The sequence below is a fragment of the Cydia pomonella genome, chromosome 6, assembly GCF_033807575.1.
Source record: "Cydia pomonella isolate Wapato2018A chromosome 6, ilCydPomo1, whole genome shotgun sequence".
NCBI lineage: Eukaryota > Metazoa > Arthropoda > Insecta > Lepidoptera > Tortricidae > Cydia > Cydia pomonella.
In genome coordinates, this window is record NC_084708.1 from 10,093,881 (window position 1) to 10,102,278 (window position 8,398).

Consider the following 8,398-nt stretch of genomic DNA (forward strand, 5'->3'; position numbering starts at 1 on the left):
TTCAACTTGAAGCGTGAGTGGTCACAGTCGTGGAACTCATTAATGGCGGGAAAACTGGGCTCAGAAATCATTCCAGGTACCATAATTAAAGGGTCTGACCCCCAAGAAGGCACTGGTGCAACCTCAACAGACTTCGCACTGGTCATGGCCGCTGTGCTTACTACAAACACCGCTGTGGATGGGTGCAGTCCTCGGCTTGCAATTGTGGCGAGACTGTACAAACAATCCAGCACATTATAGAGGATTGCCCCATAACATAACGCGCTATGGGGTCATTCTCTCATTTCGTGCAAATCGGTGATATTCTCTCGATTTGTAATTTTTCTTTTAATTGATAAAATTTTAGATTTCGTCAATGTGTGGATTCGTTTATTAACACTTTTATGCAAAAGGCACCTTCGTAACCTTATTACTTTTCATTTAATAGGGCTACTGGTGATGAACTACGCGCTGGTAATGAAATGGCCTGAGATGGTAATGAATGATAAAGGAAAGGAATGAAATTGGCATCGGACGGTAATTTTTTCACTGGACTGTAATGAAACAAACTTATGAAATCTGACATAAAAATCTTTATTTAAAGAAAATTAACAACATTAATATAATCAACAATATTAAAAACGTGTCGATTAATGTCTGGCATTTAGCAAATACACAATATACCTGCATAAAACTATGAAATAGTGAAAAGTTGGCATAAAAAGTTTCCCAAAGAAATATATATGTATGCTTCTGAATAAGAAGAATTTTGTTATAGCCGATCCTTATTTGTTATTTAATAGTTTAAGTAACCAACATAATTATTGTTTTATTCAAAAAACTAAACTAAATTTCAATCGGTCTTTGATTAGTCTATTATTTTAAATTGTTGCATTATCATTAATTGACTCTCTACCTATGCAATTTCGATTAAATCTCTTGCATAGCAATTATTTTAATGGCGTGTTTTGCAAATTTCTACAAAAAAAATTTTTTACTATTTGACCGCCATTTCTTTCTGTTTTCTTTGAGCACGAGGTGTCATTTCCTTTATGCTACAAATCTTTTTGTTCCTTTCTTAACAAGTATCTATTTCTTTCTTTTTCTCTTTGTATCGCATATAATTCGGGATTACTTTTTATAATCTAATATTTCTCTTTTTTACGCTGCCTATCTTTTGCTAGTTAGTCTTCTTTGGTCATTTTTTTCTCTGGCCTGGCCATTTTAATGCTAAAACAAACATTTGACGAAGGGAAGCCCTATAAAAATGGGAAACGTGCACACGAAGACGATGCTGGGAATCTGTAGCCGGATGTTGCCCCAAAAATAAACACTGCGCGTAGAGGAAAAGCTGGAGGTAAATATTCAGGCATGGCAAGAGCTAAAGCACAACTGCGGAATATAGATTCGGATGAGTATGAAATGATCTCTGACGTTAATGAGGATGCGGAGCGACGTATCATACGTGCACGAGGGAAGGACATCTATGAGTATACCAGGGCAACTCCTGCCATCAGCTCAGAAGTTGTAAAGAGCTCCTCCCCGGTCTGGAAAATCTATGAGGGGGACATAATTGACGAAGTCTGCACGGAAGCCAACAATGTGCTAGAGGAGGCTCGCAAATCCGGGAACTTGAATGCCTCAGCCCTGTGCCGACTGCTCCCAAATGTAGGTGGTCCGAATGCTCCGTGTCAGTGACTGTATGCGGGAGTACTAAGGAGCATGGCGCTGTATGGGGCGCCAATATGGGCGGACAGGCTCTCGGAGCGCAACAGCGCCCTACTAAGGCGGCCTCAGCGAGTAGCAGCACAACGCACCATCAGGGCATATTCAACGGTGTCCCATGCCGCAGTGTACCTCCTAGCTAATACCCCTCCGTGGGAGCTTGATGCTCAGGTACTGGCGGAGAGGTACCGAATGAGTGCGGAGGTGAGGGCGCGGAGAGAACGCGTAGACCCGAAGAGTCGGAGCGAGTGCTACATCAGGCAGAAGAGAGGCTCCTGGAACGATGGAAGGAAACCTGGAGGACTCGCCCTATGGCACCCGCACCATTGGGGCACTCTTTTCATCGTTCCGGGAATGGATAAAGCGGAAAAGAGGTGTGCTATCATACCGGCTGACCCAGGTGGTGCTTCGGTCACTACCTGCACAAAATTCAACGGGAGCTGAGTCCGGTCTGTCATGAATGTGGTGACTCGGACGACACAGCCCAACACACCTTGGAGGTGTGTAAACCGGTGGGATACCGAGAGAGGTGCCCTAACGGGCGTTATTGGGCGTAATCTCTCGCTGCATAGTGTTGTCTCGGCCATGTTATGCAGCGAGAGATCATGGAATGCGGTTGCCACCTTCTGTGAAACCGTTATGACACAAAAGGAGGCCGCTGAGCGCGAATACGCGAGGAAAATGTGGACGCGCATCCTCTCAGGCGCAGACGGCAGAGGAGAAGGCGAAGGCGCTATGCAGCAGCCTTAGTCTGATCTTCCAATAGGGCTGGTGGGCTGGATACCCACCATACGGCCCCACACGTCTAGGGGGAGGGCCACAGCGTCCCTGGTCCTCTCCTTCCTTAGCGCGGGTGCTCCCAGCGTCTATGCTGGGGAGCGTCGTGGTAGAATGGCTGCAATCCCTCGGCGCTCCCAGTAACGGCAGAGCGGGTGACGCCGCAGGGGATGTAAGTGGGTATTCTCCTCCCCTCCCTCTGTGTAGCAGAGAGAGCTGTGGGAGGAGCGAGTCCCACATACTACCCCCACATGGGCTGACCTGGCCCGGGGGTGAGATGCGTAAATGCATTTACCCCTGCTTCACCAAAAAAAGGCGATTATCTCACACTGTCACCGCATTTCGTTACGAAGTGCGGTGCAACGAATTCGCGAGCGGCGACGATACTAAGGTGGTGCAGTTGGCTCCGTATCTTCGTCCGGAGCTGCTATGCACGACGAACCAGGTTTATGAACTAAAACCAGAAGTAGAATAACCAGATTTTTATGATATACTATTTCTTAAGATTAATATTTATCAGACGCACCCCTACATTCAAAACTTATGTATCACAGAAGTACTGAACACTCATGTTTTGAGTGTCATCACAAGTAAAGGTAACAGAGCGGCAGGTTTATGTTAATCTACTGCGCTCGAGTAAACCCGAAATATCCGTTGGGCTTCCCTATTATTACATATCTACAGTTTTAAATGTTTATAACAACGTAATCTTTATAATAACTGAGCCTCTTTCCATTAAATGTACTGCCTCGAATATATTATCATTACCTTCTTAATGCATTCATTACCTTCCCCAGTAAAACTGGAAGGAAAAGAAGTGAATGAAACAGATATGAATGAAGTTTTGGAAGTTTTTGTCGCCTACGTCGGTTGGCATCAGACCTTAATTTTGCAGAATAAACCATCTGGAAGGCAACACTAAAACACTTCATTACGTATAATTATAATAATGTACACTTGGAACTTACTGTGTAAATCACTGGATGGCGATGAAGATTGTTTTGAACCACACTCCTTTTCGACACGCGAGAACGTAGGTATGTTCGCTAACAGCGGCATACGCGCGTCCGCTACGAGATCACGCGGCCAACTGACTGACGAACAATGCGTAGCATCGGCGGTAGACGCTATATACTAGCGTGGAGCGCTCATTGTATGAAAACTTTTTTTTATGGGAAATTCGATTTTGCGGGGTTCTTGAAAGTGGCCAATTAGCCTTAATATAATGTATACAAAATCTTATTTAAATTAATCCCCGGGAAGTATTGCCACCAGGCTCCCAAACTTTCAGAAAATATCAAATTTCTCGATATTTCTGATAGGCTATAATATACTTAACTAATAAAGTTTACTTAAAAGATTTCTATTATTCGAGTTATTAATAACATAAATACAATAAAAAAAAATTGAAAAATGACATATTTTATTGCAAAATAATTTTAAAACACTTGCCATGTTCGTCTGCAAATCGCGCGATGGCGGGAATTCGGGAGATGCACTTCGCCCCCGCGCAGGTCAGGGGCGAGGGGCGGGGTGGTTTGACCTTAAACTAGCAAGTGTAATTTAGTGTGATTTGTCAATTCTAATTGATCGCACGCCTGTTTTGCTTTAATTTGTGAAGAGTTTAGCGAACATAAATCACGGCGGGAGCGCGCGCATATAATGAGTTTACGCAGTGGAAAGAAGTGTCCAATATTTGTTAATGGACAGGAATTACCTCAAAACGTACTACCTACTTACGAGGATGTTATCAGGTACTACTTACTTGTTACACAAAATATACAACAACGCCAAGATCGCGTCAAAATAACGGCGGAAACCGTTGCTACTGAAATCGAAAAGATTTGGACGAGGGCTTCCATTCCCTTTATAGAACATCGCACCATTGTAGCTCGTATAAAAGCATACCACGATAAGTACCGCTTTATATTAAAACCTTACCAAAAAAGGAAAAGTAATGATAATTATTTGCAAAAGCTACAGCAGTTCAAAACAGACAGCAAAAAGTTATTCGACATAGCTTCTTGCAAATGTTCGTGCTTCATTTCATGTTTGTGCGAAAAACGTCGAAAAATACCGATACAAGAAAGAGATTTTATGATTGATCAGAGGAATGAGAGAAAAATGATGATTGGGTCCATAGATTTGGTAACTACGAAACGATTTGAGAGAAAACTTGAAAGAGAAGCTAAGAAAACCCCATGTGAAAAACAAGAATTATTGACCGAGACTGGGGCGATTGATATCGCAAAACCTAGAGATGGATCGAGTTTTTCTAGGGAGATAAATAATGAAAGCAGCTTGAAACCCTTGCTATCTGTGAGTGAGGCTCCTCGTAACACAAGTGTGCCACCAGTATCGTATGCGACAGTTGCAAGAACATTGGATCGTTATGGGATTTCTGATAGAGCCGGTGCTGCGTTAGTTTCTGCCACCCTCCAAGACATTGGTTTAATAACAAGGGAAAGCTCAGATAACATTGTTGATCGGTCCAAAATTCGCAGAATGCGATCTAAAGCAAGAGAAACAGTTATGAAACAAGGCTTCACTGATATTCCAGAGTACATTTGCATTTCATTTGATGGCCGGAAGGACAAGACGTTAGTTCAAGAAGACAGTAGAAGAAGAGTTATAGTAGAAGAGCATATAACTGTGTTGATGGAACCGGGGTCAAAATACTTGGGCCATATATCTTTGAAGTCCGGGAAAGCTAAAGAAATTGCTACAAGTTTATGTTCCTTTTTTGCGGAAAATTCAATTAGTCTGACTAATATTCTGGCTATCGGTTGTGATGGGACTGTCGTTAACACGGGCAACAAGGCAGGAATTATAAAACTGATTGAAAACCAACTACAACAGCCACTTCAATGGCTAATATGTCAACTGCACGCAAACGAATTGGCTTTACGACATCTATTTGATAACTTGGACGGCTCTACCACGGGTCCAAAAAGCTTTAGTGGGCCGATTGGCAAGTCACTAAACAATTGTGAGTTACTTCCTGTTAAATCCTTCAACGCTATAACGTGTTGCTTACCAGATATAACGAAGAGCCGCGATGATCTGAGTACAGACCAATTGTATCTGCTGGAAATGTGTCAAGCGATCAGTAAAGGCGAGTGCGACGAGAGATTGGCAAAACGCAGGCCTGGAAAAATATGTCATTCAAGATGGCTTACTACGGCAAACAGTATCCTCCGACTCTACATTGCGACTGAAAACCCAGCTAAAAATCTGAAAATACTGACAGAGTTCGTAATTAAGGTTTATGCCCCCATGTGGTTTCGCATTAAAACTCACCCGAGCTGCATTCATGGCGCCAAACATCTATTTGATACAATTCAACTCTCACGATACCTTCCGGACAAACTTAAGAAGGTGATAGATCCGGTAATACAGAGAAATGGCTATTTTGGCCATACAGAAAATATCCTGATTGCGATGTTAGCAGATGACCGGAAGCACAATAGAGAACTTGCACTGAGAAGGATTTTAAAAATACGCGATAGTTCTACTGGTCGTACTCCTATGCGAGTCTTTAAAGTACCAAAGTTTAATTTCGAAGCACAGGATTTTACAGAACTCGTGGCCTGGGATAAGCCATCTGAACCACCTCTCACCAAAATTTACCCTACCGACGTCATTCTTGCGGCCTTGATGGATCCCGAAAAAAACACCTCAGAAATATTGCAGGTCTTTCAGGATATCCCTTGTCACACTCAAGGAACAGAAAGATGCATTAAATTAGTAACGGAATCTTGTGCAGCTGTTTGTGGACAAAATCGAAGAGAGGGCTGGATTAGAAACAAAATAAAATCGTTCCAAGTAATGCCCTCATTCAACACGAAAAAAGAGTACAAAATTGAGTAAATTGTCGATTTTACAATGTTAATTTACATTTTAAAAAACCAGAATATCGCTGTTACATTGATTAATTTAAATTATTTCACTTGTATTTAATTACTATGTTGTTATAATTTCATGAAAAAATACTTAGAAGTGCACTTTTAATTTTTTTTAATAAACCATTGTTTTTCCTAATTATCAGAATTTCAATGCCGTGGTGGCAATACTTCCATCCATTTTACGAGTTTACTCCCATAATACATTTTAATCCTAATACCAATATGCAACTTTCCCGCACCCCGCCTTTTTCAAAATCCACAAAAAAAAAAACGCTCCACCCTACTATATACCCTTGCTATGTAGCAAAATATAGCTAATCCATTTCTCGCGTCGGTAATGAAGAGATTACTTGAACCATACACTTATTAGGCTGTATAATTTTAACTGTTAATATCTAGCCTCTAATATTAAACGATTTAAAACATAACTAAATTAGTCATTAAGTGAGCAAACAACGAGTTTTCTATTTTTAGTATCTTAAGGTTCAAATGTAGGTCAAAGTTATACCTTCATGCGTTACATGTAGAGAGGAATGAAAAAATTGGGTGTTAATTGTAAATATAAAGAAAACTATTACCTTTTTATAATTGTTCGTTGAAGAGACATATACTTTAGGCCATATGTTACAACCTTGCTTTTACAGATATTCGAAAACAACAACACATTTTTGGTAAATTACCTAAAACACCGATTTGCACGAAATGCGAGAATGACCCTATGCCGATGGACCTCCTGAAGACTTGATCATCCTTAGCGACGAGGCCATCAAGTGGCTGACTGGACTCAACCTGTATTTATAACTGTTTGTTTTTTGTTTATTATAATATGCCATACGATTAAATAAATAAATAATGTTATTCTAATATCGTGCATTTCGCTCGTAGATGTCCGTACATTCAAATATCATTCTGATGTCAGTTTATGTTCGAATTGGCCTGCTAGACAGAGGCGGCAGGTAAGCGTTGAATTAAAAAAAATAGGCGATATGCCAAAATGAGACCGAATTTGTACCTCTTAATAGTTATTACAGCACATTCAATCAGAATTAACGAAATTTATACAAATATCGGTACTTACCGAAAATTCTTGGTGACATTGACTGAGCAATCGAGACGTAGCCAGCGGTCAAAATGTGTTAAATATACATTTTTAGTTTTCGTACTTAATCGTTAATGTTTTATTGCAGAGCGATCATAAAGTAACCGCCAGCTAAGCACGCGTCGTATTACAGCTTTATCATTAACGGCGGCACGAACTGCCAGCGTTTTAATAGTTTCATTTTATTTTTATACTTACTTATTTTCTAGGTAGTATAAGAGAATAGATATAGTAAGAGATATTAAAATGAATTGTCAAACGTTATAAATCCTACCTGAAATTTGACATGGTAAATATTACTTGGAAATAATGGAAATGTTGAATATCGTTGATTATGGCTTTATGCCTGTGAACTCATACTTTATCAAGAAATTCTGATAGAATATGTAAACTACTACTACTACTACTACTACTACTACTACATATATTGTAAAAAGCGGCCAAGTGCGAGTCGGACTCGCCCATGAAGGGTTCCGTACCATTTATGACGTATTAAAAAAACTACTTACTAGATCTCGTTCAAACCAATTTTCGGTGGAAGTTTGTATGGTAATATATATCATATATTTTTTTAGATTTTTCATTCAGTTATTTTAGAAGTTACAGGGGGGGGGGGGGGGGCACACATTTTTCCACTTTGGAAGTGTCTCTCGCGCAAACTATTCAGTTTAGAAAAAAATGATATTAGAAACCTAAATATCATTTTTGAAGACCTATCCATAGATACCCCACACGTATGGGTTTGATGAAAAAAATTTTTTTTTAAATTTTATGACGTATTAAAAAAAACTACTTACTAGATCTTGTTCAAACCAATTTTTGGTGGAAGTTTGCATGGTAACGTACATCATATATTTTTTTTAGGTTTATCATTCTTTTATTTTAGAGGTTACAGGGGACACACACACATTTT